This window comes from Panthera pardus, unplaced genomic scaffold (genome assembly GCF_024362965.1).
Source record: "Panthera pardus isolate Hobbes unplaced genomic scaffold, ASM2436296v1 HiC_scaffold_26, whole genome shotgun sequence".
NCBI lineage: Eukaryota > Metazoa > Chordata > Mammalia > Carnivora > Felidae > Panthera > Panthera pardus.
This window is the reverse complement of record NW_026526832.1, coordinates 31,409,796-31,428,994: the sequence shown is the minus strand read 5'-3', so window position 1 is coordinate 31,428,994 and position 19,199 is coordinate 31,409,796. Positions and strand designations below refer to the sequence as shown.

The 19,199-nt window shown below is 42.4% G+C and overlaps 1 long non-coding RNA gene across 1 annotated transcript; it reads right to left on the bottom strand.

The window, feature by feature from the left end:
• Window positions 1–1,282: 1,282 nt before the first annotated feature.
• LOC109266774 (uncharacterized) lies at window positions 1,283–3,980 on the bottom strand. The gene is made up of 2 exons (XR_002079857.2): window positions 3,832–3,980; window positions 1,283–1,541 (listed from the first exon to the last, which is right to left on the bottom strand). It is a non-coding gene; the product is annotated as an uncharacterized LOC109266774 (long non-coding RNA).
• Window positions 3,981–19,199: the final 15,219 nt, after the last annotated feature.

The window sequence follows — 19,199 nt, the reverse complement described above, 5'->3', positions numbered from 1 at the left end:
TTCCTTTGTTCTTGGTGCATACGGTCTGGTCTGCAGTGGAGCATGGGCTTCTGACTTCAGGGACTTAGTTGGGTCTTCAGGTCACTTCAGCATTTGCTCACAGCATAGTTGCCAAGTCCCGAGTGTACGAGTTGACGTCTGAGCCTCGCTCTGCACGTTGCTTCCTGAGCCTGTGAAAGCAGCAGTTCCCTCTTTGTCTGAGCCAAAGTCTGCATTTGCTCCGCAGGCTCAGTCATTTTGTGACCTGGAGCAGTAGGAGGGACATTTTAAACCTTTCTTGGGAGGGAAGCGTCGCTTTAGGCTTAGAATGTGAACGTGTGGACCCCAGGATACTTCCTCTGTAGCATCATTACACATCAACCGACCAGCGGCAGCCCAAGAATGGTTTGAGGGTGTTATTGTTTATCCCTTCATGCCCTGTGTCATGTGGGCTCCATTAGCAGCCGTTGGAACACCCCCAAACCATGACTCCATCCTGCGGGTCCCTGGCCACTGTCAGGCCAGATGCAACCGCATTATCTAAGTCTGATGCAGTACAGATGCGAACCAGGCAGCTGTGAGCTGTCAAACTCCAGCTGATGGGCTTTTGTCCTGCTTGGGTGCAGAAGTCACAAATGAAAAAGAAGGAGGGCAGAGGCTGTGTAACCACAACTCTGCATTTCTGTAGGGTGACCTCAGCCTTGGGTGTGAAGGCTGGACTTTGCCCATACAGGTTCAGGACCAAGAATGCTAAGGGGACAGAAGGGCCCTCAAGAAGCAGCCTGGAAAAATACCTGAGCTGCAAAAAGCACTTCATCCTGACGCCTTGTAGCCAACAGACCAATTTAGGAGAAGAAACGGCTGTTCCACTTGTCCCTTCCCTACACCAGCAAAGGCCATGGCATCAACCAGACTCCCTGAGACTGTGCCGGCATCCTCTTAATGGTTGAACATGTTCCTCGCTAACCTCGAACTTACTCCCCCCTCCCCAACTTTGTATGCAAAATCCAGCTACCATCAGCTGTCAATATGATGACCCATCTTAGGAACATGAGGCTTTGTTTTATAATGAAAAGTCAGTGTACTCTCGGCTCACTCTGTTCGTGGTCAACGGGGCCTTGGTTCATTTGTGGTACAAATATACACCTTTGAACTATTGTAAGATCCTTGCATATGGATGAGGGACTGGATTGATTCTTTTTTCACTATTTTTATCAAGTATAAATAATAAGTTCTGTTAACTAGAACATTCTCCTTCCAGACCTGGTATGCTCTCATTTCACCAGAAAAAGCAAACATCTGAAAGATTTTTAATGACTTTATCCTTTGAATCTCTAGCCACAGAGAGGAAATGGAGAATAAATACATCATGCTGATTGCTTTAGAGTATGGTTAGCTTGTCTAGAACTGCATTTAATTTGATTGTTAGCTGTACCTCCATATCACTCTGAGTCAGCAAGCACATTTCCAAAGTGATGTATGCTCTTAATTTTTTTTTTTTCAGCTTTAGAATTCAGCTCTTGCCTCTTCGTCCTTCGTCTTGATTAGAAAGGTGATATGAGCTGGTGGGAAGAACATCAATTTTGGAATCATCAGACTGACTTCAAATCTCAGCTCCTCAAGTTACCATAGAAGGCTAGGTTATTTATACTTAGCCTATTTCCTTTGCTATGAAATAGCCATACATACTCCCTTCTGTTTTGTGATGATTATCAAAGGAGACACAATATTAAAGTGCCAACCACAAGGACATGATAGGAAGTCTTTGTTAGTTCACTGGCTCTCTTCTTCCAAAGCACCTCCTAGTGGAGATATCCCCCTGTTGTTTTGAAATGCCTATCCTTTTGCTATTTTTAAAAACACAGCCTTTCACTATTCTTGCTCATGTCTTTTTGTTTTTTAATGTTTATTTATTTTTGGAAGAGAGAGAGAGAGATCCCTTGAGCGTGCATCTGAGTGTAGGAGGGGAAGGGAGAGGGAAAGGGGGAGGGGCAGAGAGAGGGAGACAGGATCTAAAACAGACTCTGTGCTATTATCATAGAGCTCGATACGGGGCACAAACTCATGGACCAGGAGATCATGACCTGAGCCGAAGTCTGACGCTTAACTGACTGAGCCACACAGGTGCCACCCCTGCCAGCTTTTAATCCCTTAATCCCTGCACAATTCTACGAACCCAGTCTTCCCACTTTCAGCCACTCCCCAGCCCTAGCAGAATCTCAACTGCCACCAGCTGTGTTCCTAAGACAGAACATCGTACGTCTCTTCTTCTGCTCCAAGTTGGTTGTGGCCCTATTGCCCACATGGGCAAGTTTGAAGGTTGTGACTCATTCACTCTTTTGTACACTGATTCCATACACAAATGTACATGGATCCCCGGGATGTGCACACACGCTTTGAGGGTGCTCTGGAAACAGATAAATAGGGACCATCCTAAGATCACAAATCTCGTGAGAACACAGACAAGCAATGTGACTTGAGTAACATGATGCCATAAATACTATTCTAGAGAGGCGGTAGTCTCTCCCCAACCGTAAATCTTCACGGTTAGAAATTTGATTTAACTTGATTTCACTTCTATACCTTGTGCCTCAATGGTGAGAATTTTGAATTAATTAAAAGGGTCGCTCTGAGTTGATGACAAGCAATTACTTGGTTAGGACATTTAGCACATTATCCAATTATTGGATTTCTTGGTGTAATGGGAATGCCCACAGACAGGGGCTTTGCCTTATTCTCTCCGAATCCTGGGACAGCACAGGACATGGTCTGCTTTTCCCAGTGAATGTATGAATGGTGAATGAAACAGTACTGCCTTTAGAGACGGACACTGAATTAAATCTTAACTTTGTCAAGTAACAATTATAGGAGCCATAAATGAGACTTCATGTTCCCGAGACATGGTTTCCTCAGGTATAAAGTGAAGCTAATAAAAACTGTCATCAAGGATTATTGCATTAATTAAAATAACATAGGGGCACCTGGGCGACTCAGTTGGTTAGGCGTCCGACCGAGGCTCAGGTCCTGATCTCACAGTTCGTGAGTTTGAGCCCCGCATCAGGCTCTGGCTGGACAGCTCAGAGCCTGGAGCCTGCTTCGGATTCTGTGTCTCCCCCTCTCTCGGCTCCTACCCCGCTCGCACTCTCTGTCTCTCTCTCTCTCAAAACTAAATAAACATTTACAAAATAATAACATAAATGAAGCACACGATTTAGGGGTTAGCACACAGTAGGTGCTTAAAACTTGTCAGTTCCCTCCTCCCTCTACCTTCCCTTACGAAAATGCACTGAAGTAACACAGATAAAGTAGTTCTCACGATGCCTCGCACCTAAGAAGAAGAATATTCGTCATCACTTTGGTCTGCCCACCATGCAGAGCCCAGATGCTGTTGTAGAGCTTTGCTTTTGTATGGCAGCCTCTGGGGAGAATCAACACAGGTCAATTATCCCATGATCTAGACAGTATTCAAACACATTTCTCCTAGAACGCTGCATACCTGAGACCTCAATTACTCAAGAACCAAAAATCAGCAGGTGCATTCATTTGAATAGAATACAGACCCTTGATACAATTGCATACAGAGTTGTTTCTTTAAATATCCACGAGGGCTGAATCGGCCGCCTGCATGAACGTTTCCCTCAGCTTTTACTTTCCCCTTTAAGATAGCCAGCGTAGTTCTCTCTCAACCCAGATACACAGATCGTTTGTACATTTGTTCTGCTTTTTTACTGAAATGCTAACTGCCTCGGGCTTTCCAAAAAGTTGGAATTCCCAAGAACTTCAAATTCCTTTCTGCGTAGACAAGAGGAAATGACTAGTTTCCCACAGTATGGAATTGTGCTACATACTTACAGAGTTTTGAAATTTTCTTTCAAGTCATAGGGCATTATGTATATACAGGAGGCGCCTGAGAAGATGACAGACTGGATACTGAGGCCACTGGTCCTGTTTCCTGTTGGCGATGTAATTCAACCTTTCTACACCACAGGCACTGGTAACGAGGAGCTTGGGCATTTTTTTTTTTTTTTTAGTGGATGGCTTTCTTGCAATTAAAAGCATATGTATAAAGTTGGGAACCAGGAAATGCATATTTTGGTACCTTCTATTTTTCTTTATGGTTCTTTCCTCTAAGATTCAAATATTAAAGCCATAAATTCTCAAGTGGAGACAGGAGGCGCTTTGTGGCTGGAAGCAAAGGGACCATCTCGTGGCTGGAACCGGGCTCGTCCGATGCTCAGGCCAACACACTGTTCAGCCTCATGCGTTGTATGCATGGTTGAGACAGCAGTCAGGCAAAGCCAGGCACTAGGAAATAACACTTGGGAGCTGTATCAGCCCCAGTATCCATTCTGGATGGCTTAGAGCACACGCTTCCCTTTCTTTTAAAAATTCATTCAGTTCAGAAGTACAGAGTTCCTACTCTGGCAGGTACTACTGACCAGCAAGCACTGGTTAGGACAAACCAGTGAAGAAACAAAACAAACCATGTGATTCTCCCGAAGAGTCGGATGAGAATCTGAGAGACGACATCTCTTTATTTCACTCATTCTACTTGTAATTGCAACCGCTGTGTCTTCAAAGCTGCATTAGAGGCTTGGGGAGCCTGGGGGCTCAGTCAGTTAAGTGTCCAACTTCGGCTCAGGTCATGATCTCACGGTTTGTGGGTTGGAGCCCCAGGTTGGGCTCTGTCCTGACAGTTCAGAGTCTGGAGCCTGCTTTGGATTCTGTGTCTCCCTCTCTCTCTCTGCCCCTACCCGCCCCCCCCCCTCAAAAATCAATAAACATTAAAAAAATTATATAAAAAAAAAGTTGAGTGACTATTTTCTGAATTTTCTCATGTCATATAACTAGTATGTTCTAGATTCAGAGGAGAGAAATTATTTCATTTCATGAACAGATGCCTTAAGGAATGAAGGAGTAATTCTCAGAAAATCCCACTGAGAAAGGCAGCACAAGACCCTAGGCAGAGAAACCACCACAGAGATTCCATTCTGTTTTTGTAGGCTTCTGATCTTAGTCAGAGACAAGCAAGCATCACCAGACTTTGAAGAGAGTATCTACCATGAAATAAAGAAACCAACCAGAAAAAAAAATATAGTAGTTTGGAAAAGACTGTATCTATAAATTCCTTGCAGGACAGAAGATGACATTAACATCTGCAGAGAGAAAAGTGGGGGGAAATGCAGTCATAAAACAACGACGTGTTTCTCTAAAAAGTTGTTTTTAGATAATTGAATAAAGCTTTGGAAATCAAAAGCATGGTAGCAGAAGGAAGAGTCTCAAAAGGATTAGATAATAAAACAAGAAAGTGACAAGCAGTTAGAGCAAGAACGTCAAAAGGATAGAAAGTAGAGGTGAGAAAAAGTACAAGGTGAGTGCAAACGGGCCCCCATCTGAATAGCAGGATTTCCAGAAAGACAGATCAACAGAGGAGAGGAGATCGTCCAAGGAAAAAAAAAACCAGGAAATGATAAGAACCGGTAAGAATTTTCACTTTTTTAAAAATGTTTGTTTATTTTGAGAGAGAGAGAGAGAGACAGAGAGAGAGACAGACAGACAGAGTGAGTGCAGGGGAGGGGCAGAGAAAGAGGGAGACAGAGAATGCCGGACAGGATCCTTGCTTTCAGCTCAGAGCCCCACATAGGGCTCGATCCCATGAACTGTGAGATCATGACCTGAGCTGAAACCAAGAGTTGGACGCCCAACCAACCGAGCCACCCAGGGGCCCCAATAAAAATGTTCATCTTCATAGTCCCCACCTTACACCAAGCCTAACAGATGAAATTAGACCCAATGACCTTCCCCAATGAATGCTATCTGAGGAGATATCACAGCTGATGCCAAAGATAAGGACAGCTTCCATTTAAGGGAAGGAAAAAAAAAAAAGGTTTCCAAAATGGTACAAGCATCACAATTGCATTGTTTCTTCCTCAGTAATACTGGAAGTTAAAGTCAAGAGTAGCTTGAATTTAAAAAAGCAATGTCCAGCCTCGAATTTTCTATCCAAGAAAACTATCGGTTAAGTGTTAGCATAAAGTCACCCTCAGAAATCAGGTTTTTTTTGTTTTTTTTCAAAAATGTTACTTGTTACACCTTAGGAAGCTACTAGAGTATGAATTTAAGCCAAAGTGTAAGAATTAAGACATTTTAAAAGGTAGGGATATCGACATCTTACTTTAGAGCTGCAAAATCAATTAAGAGCTAAAATTGGGTGTCTGGGAGCTAGGAATAAAAATACTTTTTTCTAATAAGCTTTGTAGAACTGCTGAACAATTCCAATTACGTGCAAGCATAATTTTGATAAAAATAAAGCTAATTTAAAAGCATTACCCAGGCTAATATAACGAAGCCATCTTGCACATGGCACAGGGTCTATACTTTCACTTTTCTACCTCATTAGCCAACAGTGGGTCCTTGCTAAGTTTGAGTTTCCCAACTCAATAAACGAGAGCACTGGCCCAGGTTAGACCACTTCCAAAGACTCTAAAATGTTTTCGATCGGCTTCATATTTACTAAGACTTCAGTGTAGTCATACAGACGCTGTTTTTGAATATTAAATTTTTTGTCTCTGCTTTTAACCTTTTATTATAAGCATGATATTCGAGCAAGCAGGATCTAAAATGCACCCACAAGTTGTTCTACTCTTATAAAAACACGGATGAAATGGAGCGCTAGAGGCATAGCTCCCCTCTTCCTTCATTCCAAAAAGGTCAGTACCCCCACCCCCTCCTTCCTCTCCTGGAGAGAATGTCTTTGACTTTTTAGAGAGGGTGAGGCCAGTGGGTGAGCACCAAGAGAATCCTCTCCAGGGTTAGGAACTGGATGCCAGTAGAGAAACATGGCAATTTGACTTACACAAATTCACTCCACAGTGCCGGGTCCACGGTAGACTTTTAATAAATGCTAGTCTATAGGATCATAAAACATAGCATATATTTTGGAGCAATTGAGAAGAAAATAATCTTCCAGAACACTGGCAGCCATCCTCTTGCTCCCCACGTGACAAAGAGTTGCTCCTGGAAAGAAGCATGTGCTCCCCACTTAGCATCTTGGTAGGGGCTGGTGCCCTGGTGAATGCCTGTGGTTTGCTCTTTTCTCAAACCCTTCACGTCTCTGAACTGGTGCTTTGTGCTTGCGAGTAATCAAAGGAGAATTAAAATTGATATCGGGGATGATGGTTGGTGGGAGTTGGAAACAGGAGAGCTAGGGTTTGGATAGTTTGTATGATCCCTCCTTTCTATCGTACACACACTGAACTTAATTAATTTCAAGTTGAAACTGATTTATTTATGTTCATATCTTACAGAACATTCTAGTGAAGTTTCCTTGATTTAGGCCAATTTCTAAGTGCTTTTCTCCTTTTTATTTTAAAAGAAACTTGAGCCTCTGTTCCCTATTAAAGAGGAAGAAAGCATCATTGATGTCCAGCTTTCCTCTAGCTACTCTGAATTTGAGCAGATTGTATGACTCATCTTTCCTAGAAATACAACAATGAGATCATCATGTCTGTTCCTTCCCACTCTAAATACAGTTGATTTTGTTTCCTCTATGTTCAGGGATATATATGCATATTTTCTCCCTCCCTCCCTCCTTCCCTTCTCCCTCCCTTCCTCCCTTCCTTCCTTCCTTCCTTCCTTCCTTCCTTCCTTCCTTCCTTCCTTCCTTCTCTTCTGAAAAGCCCTTTGCTTGTTAATACACAAGAGTTTAATCATATAATTGGAACAGCAAAGAGGAAAATGAGCAGAAGCTAATATACTTTTTTTTCCAGACAGCTCAATCCCTGTCTCCAAAGCTAAAATTGTATAAATTATGTAAAGAGATATATCTGTATTTTTAAAAATTTTTAAAGTTTATTTATTTTGAGAGAACTAGCAGGGAAGGCACAGAGAGAGAGGGAAACAGAGAATACCAAGCAGTCTCCTCACTGTCAGTGCAGAAATCGATGTGGGGCTCAAAACCACGAACCCGTGAGATCGTAACCTGAGCTGAAATCAAGAGTTGGACACTTACCCGACTGAGCCACCCAGGCACCCCATTGTTTTTTTTTTTTTTTTAATACCTCCTATAGTAGAAAACTCACTGCTTCTAGACAGAGGTAGTCATTCTTTTTTTTTTTTATTATTTAATTTTTTAAATTTTATTTTAGAGAGAGGGAGAGAAAGAGAGTGTGAGTAGGGGAGAGGGGCAGAGGGAAAGAAAAAGAGAATCTTAAGTAGGTCTCCACATTCAGCACAGAACCTGATGTGGGGCTCAATCACATGACCCTGGGATCATGACCTGAGTAGAAATCAAGACTCCATCACTCAAACTACTGAGCCACCCAGGTGCCCCAGAGATAGTCAATTCTGCTTTTAGCAATTTCCTTAGATCATTCTTACTTACCTGGACCTAAAATATGATGACCCATAACCTTTGCCTGTTAGTGGTGGTCCTGACTTAGAGAACCAAAAGGGATATGCTAGCTAGGGATCCTGTCTAGCTGATATCCCTTCGGATATTTGTGGACAACGATCATATCACATGATCTGTTCTACTTCAAGTGTAGAATCCATAGAGTATAGTTTACTTCATTTTAGACATTTGGCTGTGATTCTAGATTAACAATTTGGCCTGAATTAACCAGAAAAGTCTTCAAATACCTGGTTTTACACGTCTTTAAATTGCTGTTTCACCAAATTGACAAGTTGCTACTGTAAAATAGGCAAAACGTCTGGGTAAATACCTTTTTCCTGAATCACATAGATAATTTGGCATTATTGTTGTGCAACCAGGATCTGCACCATGTTTATTAAAAAAAAATGTGAGGATTGCTATTTCTTTAATTTCTTACTGTATTCCTGAAAGATGGTGTCTAAGTCAAACTGCTGCATCAATCCTCGTGCAATTCCGTTTTAAGATTCTCATTGATTCATTTTTATTGCTTGTGTGCAAACAAAATTTAACAAAATGCATGACACTTTTTCTATGTGTCTAGGATATTAATGTTCAAAGACCACCCTACCAGCATAGTCTCAGGTTCCCCTTGAAATTAGAATTAAAGAGAATGTCAGATTTATCCCCAGCTGCAGAAATAAGGTTGCCCAAGGGAACAAACAGAACAATGGAGAAGAAGAAGAGGAAGAAGAAGGAGGAGGAGGAGGAGGAGTAAAATGGAACAGAGCATTAAGAAAATATCCGAGTATCCCAAATAGGATTCCAGGTGTACATCCATACATGAGGAAGTGCAGAATGCAAAAGAACTTCTAGACATTCAATCTGGAAAGAATCTTATGATTTCCCATGTAGTTTTAAGAGTATCACTAAGTTAATTTTCCAGTGAATCTTCTAAGTGTAAAACTTTAGAACTTTAAAAATTAGAACTCACAACTTTAAAGCTAAATACCAACTAGAGATACAGGGAGCACCAAACTGAGCCAACATACCTTGGCTTGAGATACTATGATGTCATTTATGAGCAGTGTAGCATCGCTAAGAAACTGCCTTTCTAGAACATATTAACCCAGGAGCCTGGCTTTCCAATGCTCCTGGCCTAGTCTGACCATTACAGGGCTCTAAGAGAATTAGAGCCTCAACTAGAGTTTCTACTAAAGGGCTTTCCAAACAGAGGGAACACAAATTTCCAAATACAAGAGGTGCTAAAGTGGTAAGTCTGGGGAACTGGAGGTAACCAGATTCTAGGCGGGCCTTAAATTCCCTGCTAAGAACTTGGGCTGTACCCTGTAGAAACCGAAGTATCCTGGAAAGTTTCAAAGAGTTGGTCCCTGGCATGACCAGGTTTGCAAAGCAGAGAGACCACTCGTATAGGAATTCAAGAGGATGAGGTGAAGTGAATGAGGTTATATGGCAACAGCACTGGGGTAAGGAAATGAACACTGTGGCTGAGATGCATGCCATGTGCTATGGAATGTTCACCTTGTCTAATCAAAGAAGACTGCATACTGAAGGCCAAATGTATTCTGAGCATTGAAGTGTGACCCAGGAGGCCCATACTTACTTATTTTCTGAAGTGTCCAGGAACAATAATACACCCTGTACTGTGCCCTGAGTTCCTAGAACTGTTGTATGAACCACTTGATGCATGAATTTCCTGCTTACTCTTCTTGAACCAGTCTTCTTCCTTGATCCCGTTTCTACTGTTTTCCTTCCACTCTTTTCCATACAGTGCCTCATGCGTGGTAACCCAGTTGTCCAGTGATGTTGGGGAAGAGCAGAACCTTAAGATTGCCATCCTTAAGTGGGATCCCCATGCAAAATTCCTCTGGACACGGCCAGGATATTTTCTGCTCTCTCTCCTCAAACCTGTTACCTCCCACACATAGCAAAATGTGCCATATACTTACTTTTCCAGTTCCTCAAAACAGCTATCACCACACTTCCCAGAAAACTTTTCTAGAAAACTTGTTTGGCATTGATTCAGCCTCAGCTTATCCATCACTGATGGGCTTACAGATTTAAAAAAAATGGACTGTCAGAGGTTGGGCAAAACGGAACTTGGTTTTTCCTCTTAGACTGGGATGTTACCAGGAGAATTAGATGAGCTGGATGTTCTCTGTGGCCTCTTCTAGATACAGTCTCTTCTTCTCGTTGTGCCTCAGGACACTGACTTACATTCTTCACCCTTAACTCCTTTGACTTCTAACTTTAGGTTGACTTCAGGCAACCAGAGAACCTGGCAGGATATTGGAGGCTGGAGAAGAAGAGAGGTCTGGGGATTTATCCTCACATCGCCTGCCCCCATCGGGACAGTGGTGTGAAAGTAGGTACATCTCTACCAATGGCCACCCCCTACTGGGCAGCCCTTCTCCCATGGCTCCGGCTATCTTGGGCTCTGTAAATGTACATCCCCCTCTCATCCTTCCAGGCCTAAAGGCAGCACCTGCTCCCAGTAAGGATGAAGACCATGGTTATAACTTCTTGGTTCTCTGAACACTGTTTACACCTGTATATACAAGCCTTTCATTAAACAGCCTTTGCTTCGTTCTTTGATCCTGTTTTCTGCTGAGACCCTGATTGCTACAGCACCTCCAGATGTTGCAATGGTAAGACAACAAAGTTTGGGGGAAAGCACAGATATTTGATGTTTTTGGAATTATATTGGATTCAGAGTAATTAGACCTAAATTCTATTCCAAGTTCCGCCACATACTGGCTTTGTGTCCTTGGCAAAGTCGATTAAACTCAACTTTCTCATCTGCAAAGTGTGGGATACTACTTAACTCCTCGCCTCATTATATAAATTAAATTCCAAAAGGCCTAATATAGTCATCTGCTGCTTTTTCTTGAATTTCCATCTCGTTCAGTTTTTGTGAATATTTTACAAGTAACGAATATAGGGGTCGTTCCCACTGTTTATCGTTCCCAGCCAGACTCCTGATATCTTCTGGGTTCACTTTCCTTCCTTCTTCACTTTCCTTCCTTCACCTCCAAAACCCCAAAAGCAACAGCACTGTAAGCAACAGCATAGGAGTCCAAGCCCTGGTCTACTGAATTCAGTATCTGAGCTTGTGAGGACCACCCAGGCTGGGAGTGGCCCACGGTAGGGAAAATCTGTTCCATCCACCCCCACCTTCCTCATGCCCATCAATAAACCCTTTCTTTATGCTCACTTTTCTGAGATGCAATTAAGCTACTTGGACCAAGTACCTTGTTTAACTTTAAGATTTGCCTAAGTATTTTGGGAGCTTTTACAGGAATGCCTTTTCTGGCTGCCCCCAGGCTGCACCAAGAAGGGTTTGTGCCTAGAAGCTCCCTGTCCTAGATTTCTCCTCCACTATTTTATTTATTTGGGAAAGTCGAGGGAAGGAGAGCCCAACAGTGTCTCAAATGAAGAAGTCATTTAGTAAGAATTCCTTTTATTGCCGATGGGCGGGATTGGATAAGAGCGGGATTTCCATAATGGGGAAGACTTAAACCCCTTTGGGACCTCAGTATCCTCAACCGTTCTGAGTTTTGGCTTTCTCATTTAGAAGATGAAAACAATGTGTGCCCCGACGAGGAAGTCACCAATAGTGAAGGACTTTGAGAACAATAAGACATCTGGTGGCACCTCATAAGCCCCCACAGAAAGTTTTTCTTTTCACAGTATGTGGTTTTTTAAAGTTCATTTTGAGCCCCTGTTCTACAGTTGAACTGTTTCTACCGACTTTCCACTAGACATTGACTCTTGGTAATCATCGTGTTCACTATGCATAAATGACTTGGTGACTTAGATTATATCAAAGATTATCAATTAAAAAAATGAGTGATTCATTCAGAAGCCATGTGCAGCCAGGAAGCCAAGTTTGGGTGTTCGGTCCCCATTTAGTAAGCTGAGTGAAATGGTACAAATAATGATGGAAATAATAGCTATTACTTACAAGGAGCTTCCTTGGTTCAGGCACGATTGTAAATACCATACATATTTAGTGCATGGTATTTGCATAACAAAGCTATGAAATAGCTACATTAACCCCATTAACAGGTGAGAAAACTGAGGCATCAAGTTCAACTTGCCCAAGGGTTGCGGACTGAATAACCTACCTCCTGCAAAATAAAGATATCCACGTCCCGATTCCTGGAACTTGCAAATATGTCTCCTTACCTGGCAAAAGGGACTTTGCCAATGTGATTACATCAAGGGTCTTGAGACAGGGAGATGATTTTAGATCAGCCGAGTGGGTCAAATCTAATCCCAAGGAGTGGGGCAGGGGGACGGGAGTTAGATATATTCCATGATGGGAGTGGCAATACAGGGCAGAGTGAGGCAGGACCATGATGTAAGCAGCCTCCAGGAGCTGGAAAAGGCAAAGGAAGTTCGCCCCGGGATCCTTCTGAAGGTGCTGACACCTTGATTTTAGCCCACTGATGCTGATTTTGGACTTCTGACCTCCAAGACCATAAGAAAAGTAATTTGTGTTGTTTAAGCCACTATGTTTCCGATGATCTGTTAGAAGAGCGGTAGGAAATGAATACATCGAGTGACTCTCCCCAGGTCACACAGTCTACTTTGAGTGGGCACGGAGGGAGCTTGAATTCTAACCAAGGCAGTTTGATTCCAGAATCTTCCCGTGTAACCACCATACATCGCTTCTTTCTGAATTTGTTACCTAATACTTAATTAACACGAATCACAATGTCTACCTCACAGAGCATTTGCGATCATTATTACAGGTCCAGAGACATGTTGCGGTCACATGTGTTTTGCAGCTCCATTGATAAAGAAAAAGTACGATTGAAAAAGTACGGTCACAGTGTTTTGCAGCTCCATTGATAAAGAAACGGCACCTCTTTCCTCAGCCCCGGAATCTGGGCTCCCCGTGACTTGTTTTGGTGAAAGTGATGTTATAGCTTCTGTGCTTACATCTTGGAACGTCCCTGCCATCATATAAACAAGCTCAGTCTGGTCTACTGGAGGAAGAGAAGCCAAATAAAGAGAACCAAGGAGCTCGGCGAACAGCCAGCACGAACTGCCAGACCTGTAAATGGGCCCATTTTGGGTAGTTTTGCCCCAGCTGAACCTCTGCCTCGTTGCAGGCACACGATGAAGCCCGGGCGAGGACGAGAACTGTCCAACCAACCCACAGAATCATCAGAAATAATAAACTCATTATTGTTATTGCACTATGTTTTAGGGCGATTGGGTATAGAGCAATAGATAACTGATATACACGTAAAGTGCATGAAATAGAATTCATTTTCCCCCTTTAGAGGAAGAAAATGTTCAATTCCTGAAAAGCCAGTTTCCAAAACAGCAGCAAACATTGATCTGATGCTGGCTGAAATTAATTTCCTCTTTCAATTCCAGGTCCCGGAAATATATTAAGAAGACAAAGTTAATGTCTACAAGGGTGCTAGGGACCTTATGTATTTAATTTTCTCAGTAACCCAGTCACAATCCTGATTTTAAGATGAGGAAATTGAGGCCCGGAGAGACTGAGTCTCTTGTCTGAGGTCATGGAGCCAGAAAGAAGCAGAGAAGTATTTACAACCTAGATCTGCCTGGCACGAAAGTGCATTCTTTTTCCAAACTCAGCTGAAAGTGTTCTCAGCAGTCCCTATAGACATCATTTTGCTCTTGTAAATGTGTCCGACTAGTTTTCATCAGTGAGTGGAAAATAGCCAAGATATGATATTCTATGAAATCTCCCTTAACACTCAGAATCCGCTGGTAATGGTTGCCAGGCAAAATATCTTATGCCCAAATTGCCTGTCTTATAAGACATTAAAACAGTTTTAAAGAGTCTTCTCCTCTCAACATGCATTATATTGTTAGCTTTGCCCTTCTCTCTCTCTCTCTCTCTCCCTGTCCGTCTCTCTGAAATGCAATGTGAAAAACATCTATATCTTAACTAGAAAACTGACCCTGGAATTTACAACTGGAGACTCCAAAAAATTGGAGAAGGGAAGGTACAGTGGACACGGTCCATTATCATTGCAGAATGCATTGGAAGCATGCACGCACAGAACATGGGGAAGAAAAAGAAAAAACCTTCTGGCTGTTTTCTGTCATTTTCCTTGTCTTTCATTTTTGTCTTGTCACTATTTTCAATCAAAGGGAGTGTGTGAGAAGCACATTGGCCTGGGTTCAGGAAAGAATGGAAGTCTAGCTAAGAAATAAGAACATAGCTATTATAGCAAAAGCTACTTAGAATCCACTCAACATAATAAACTTACTCATTAATCATTTCATTAGGTAGAATACTCTTGAATAATGTTTACATATTTTTATCTTAGGAGAGTGCTGCATGTTAATTACAGGAAGAGTTTCAAAGGAAGTAAATAAGGGTAAAAGTTACCCATAGTTCCCACATTTAGACCCGATTATCTTCAACGTGTTGGTATCTTTCTCTCTAGCTTTTAAAAGGATATTTTGCGTACCTTTTTTTTTTTTTTTTTTTTACATTTGGGAGATAATTTGGCATCCTTTATATTTTTTATTATAACACAAGCTTGTATGTTTATTATAAGCTTTTTTGAGAGAGAGTGAGAGTGGGGGGAAAAGTGCAGAAGGAGAGAGGGAGAGAGAGAGAGAGAGAGAGAGAGAGAGAGAGAGAGAGAGAGATCTGAAGCAGGCTCCAACCTCGGTGCAGAGCCTGACACAGGGCTCAATCCCCTGACCCTGGGATCATGACCTGAGCCCAAATCAAGAGTCGGACACTCAACCGATTGAGCTACTCAGGGGCCCCCTTATAAATTTTCATAGAGATCGGTAGTTTTCAGCATGGGGTGCTACACTTCTTTGCCTGAGGATGTTAGAGTTGTGTGAGGATGCTCTTGGCTGTAGCACTGACTGAGGATACGGCCAGCATTTAGCACCAGAAGGCCGCAAATGCTAACCCTCTCGTAGTGCACAAGACAGTCTTGAAAAACGAAGACTTCGCACTGCAGTGCTCTCCATGTCTCCGTTGAGGGACATTAGCTATAAGCTATAATCACGGTTGCATAACTCATTCCTGGTTAGTGGGGATACAAAACGACACAGTCACTTTGGAAGACAGACTGTCATAGGCTTCCTAAAGCCAAACATGGTCCTACCATACGACAAAGCGATTGCACTCCCGGTACTTACCCGACTGATTTAAACATGTACATTGACACAAAAACCTGTGCGTGAAGATTTCTAGTAGCTTTGCCCACAATCATAAAAACTAGAAATGACCGACATGCCCTTCAATAGGAAAACAGGTAAGGAAGCAGTGGTTCATCCACACACAGAATACTATTTGGTTTTAAGAGGACTAAGCTAGCCAGTCACACAAAGCTATAAATGAGTCTTAAATGCATACTGGTAAGTAAAGAAACCAACCTGAAAAGGCTACACAGTGTCTAATTGCATTGATTTGACATTCTGGAAAAGGAGAGCTCCAGGGACAGTGAAGACCACTGGTTTCCAAGTTGGCAGGTAGAGCAGAGGAGAATTCCTCAGGGGGTGAAACTATTCTGCATGACGGGAAAATGGTACATGAAGGACACCATGCATTTGTCAAAAGCTATTGAAATTTTACAGCACTCAGAGTCGGCTTTCATGTAAACAAATTAAAAGAAAAATATTTATCAGAATGAGGCATCCGGGGATGGAATGTGAACCCTGATAAAGTAGCATGACTATATGACAAACGAATGAAGTCACTTTACTGAAGAGGGTGGAAGATGTGTGGGCCTGGCACTTTGAAGATAAGTGGTGTCTGTAAGGCTAAAAGTACAGGGGACTGTATCAAAGCAGTGTAGTCTGGCTGATAACACTGTTTCTCATGGGGTACAGATGAACAGTTCTGATGTCACTGTACGTATATGCTAGAATTGAATGAGGCTAGAGCATCCTATGGCTTCAGAGATGGAGACAGAGGGGGAGAGGAAGGAGGGGAAGGGGTGGGGAGGGGAAGGAGGCCAAGGAGGGAGAGGAGGAGGGGAGGAGGAGGAGGAGGAGGAGGAGGAGGAGGAGGAGGAGAAGGAGAAGAAGAAGAAGAAGAAGAAGAAGAAGAAGAAGAAGAAGAAGAAGAAGAAGAAGAAGGGGAAGAAGAGGAAGAAGAAGGAGGAGGAGGAGGGGGGGAGAAGGGGGAGGATGAGGAGGGGGATGGGGAGAGAGAGGGGGGAGGGGGAGGAGGAGAGAAGAAGAAGAAGAAGGAGGAGGAGGAGGAGGAGGAGGAGAAGGGGGAGGAGGGGGAGGGGGCGGCAGGGGGAGGAGGAGGAGGGGGAGAAAGAGGAAGAAGAAGGTCGAGGGTGCGTCAAAGGACACAAAACCCAACTGTGGGACTACCGATACCAAAGCTGGAACAATCTGAGGAACTAAAATAAAGTGGTAGTATTTTATAAACCAAATAGTCTCTCCTTCCTGATTTTTAAATTAATTTTCTTTTAACTTATTACTTACATTTACTTTATCGTTTATATTTTCGTTAATATTTTTAAGTTCATCGATTTATTTTGAGAGAGAGAAACAAAGTGCGCGTGAGTGGGAGAGGGGAAAAGAGAGACCAGGGGGGAGAGAGAGAATCCCAAGCAGGCTCTGTGCTCAACATGGAGCCCTACACAGGGCTCAGTCTCATGAACCGTGAGAAATCAAGAGTCGGACACTTAACCAACTGAGCCACCCAGCACCCCTTTAATTATTATTTTTAATTTTAAAATTTATTTATTTCAGTATGCACTCATGGATGTATAGCCATACAAATACATGTGAATAGGCAACTGAATAAGTTAAAATCACAAAGGAGAGACAAATCCCCCATAGAGAGATATTCCAAATCATTTCTGTCCACACTCTTACCCTCGGGGAGGCGGAACGTAACTCCCTGCTCCTTCAGCATAAACTACACACAGTGGCTTCCTTTCAGAGTACAGAGCAGAAAACGAGGCAGATCATCTTCAAGTGGAAAAACCTAACCAACACTACCCCAACTGGATAATCAAGAGCACCATGGACAATGATGAGTCCCGTTGAGGGAAAGCGCCCTTGATATGAAGTAACGAAAGTGCCTTGCTCTCCACGTCTCAAAGTCCAGTCTGATAATGAGAAAAAAAAATCAGATAAATCCCTACTGAAGGGTGTTTTACAAAACACCTGACTAGCACTCCCGAAAACTGTCAAGATTATCAAAAATAAGGAAAGTCTGAGAAACTGTCATAGCCAAGAGGAACCTGAGTACACATGACAAGTAAAGGCATGTAATGTGATATCTTGGATGGGATCTTAGGAAAGAAAAAAAAATAGGTAAAAACTGAGGACAACAGAATAAAGTTGGACTTAAGATTATAATAAATATCAATGCTTGCTTATAACTGCGACAAATGTACCATATGGATAGAAGATGGTAACAACAGAGGGAACTGGGTGTGGTTAAATGGAAATTTTCTATACTGTCTTTATGATTTTTCTGTAATTCTAAAACTATTCTCAAAATTTAAAGAGTTTCCTCAAAAATTCAAGCTCAAGGAGGCAATATGACTATTGGCATGGTTTTTGATAGAGAGGAGGTATCCGTCCCAAGTGGCATTTTGTAAAGGTTGTAAATGCTTCTGTCGTCATAATAATTGAGGGGACGTGACTTGAATTTTGTGCACCAAACAGGATTGTCAGATGTCCCGCAGTGTGAAGGATGGTCCTGAACAATGACCGGACTTTGAATTCCTCTGGCTATTCACGGAGGCAAAAACAAACAAAAAAACTACTTATAGCTATCTGTGCATAAAACTCACCTTAATTTACATACGAATACAGAATCTGTTTTCATGATATTGATATGCAATATAGAATACATTTCTTGTATATACTGAGAGGAGATTGTAAATTCTTTACTTTGGAAGTTTACTAAGACCTGTTTACTATATTGTAAAATCACGTAACCCCAAATCTCTGATAATGACGTTTTAATGTCTAATTACAAAACACGGAAGTGCATAGCTATCACACACGTCGTGATTGTACACACAAGTAACTAATACACTGTCTCTTAGGGAATTTGTTACTAAGTAATTACATCTTGAAACATCTATTATCTTACTGCGAGTTTCTTTCATGTCTCCATTCTGTTATATGGAAGAATGCTATCTGCTTTTTGAAAATTTGTGTGTAGGTAGGTTATGCAATTAACGAATTTATTTCCAGATGGTAGAGCAAGAATTCAACTATTCGTTACAAAACAGGGACATTCGGATCCGACAGGGTTGAGAACCACTCACATTATAAATAGACTTAGGATGGACTCTGTAACAGACCTTTAATTCTCTATCAAAAATCTGAGCTGCCTTTATTTTTTTTTTTAATGTTTATTTATTTTTGAGAGAGAGAGTGTGTGAGCAGGGGAGGCAGGGAGAGAGGGGGACAGAGGATCTGAAGCAGGCTCCACGCTGACAGTAACGAGCCCGATGTGGGGCTCAGAGATCATGACCTGAGCCGAAGTTGGATACTCAAATGAACTGAGCCACTCAGGCGTCCCTGAGCGACCTTTCTATAGCATACGGTTGTTTCTGGGAAGTTGACACCCAGCCTGGAGCTACATTTGCAAACTTCTTGCCACCACCTGAGACCATGTGACTAGCTGTCAGCACTGGAATATTGTAAGGCAGGTGAGCTTTGTCCGTCTTCCCTTCCCTGCTTAGAAGCAGGGGACTCCACAGACGTGAGGGATGGATCAGCCACGAGCTAAAAAGAACTAAGTCTCAGAAGTAAGAAAATGAATCTCCGTCCACCAGAAACACCCATTTTGACTGTTCAGGAGGGAGAATTAACCGCGATGTCACTG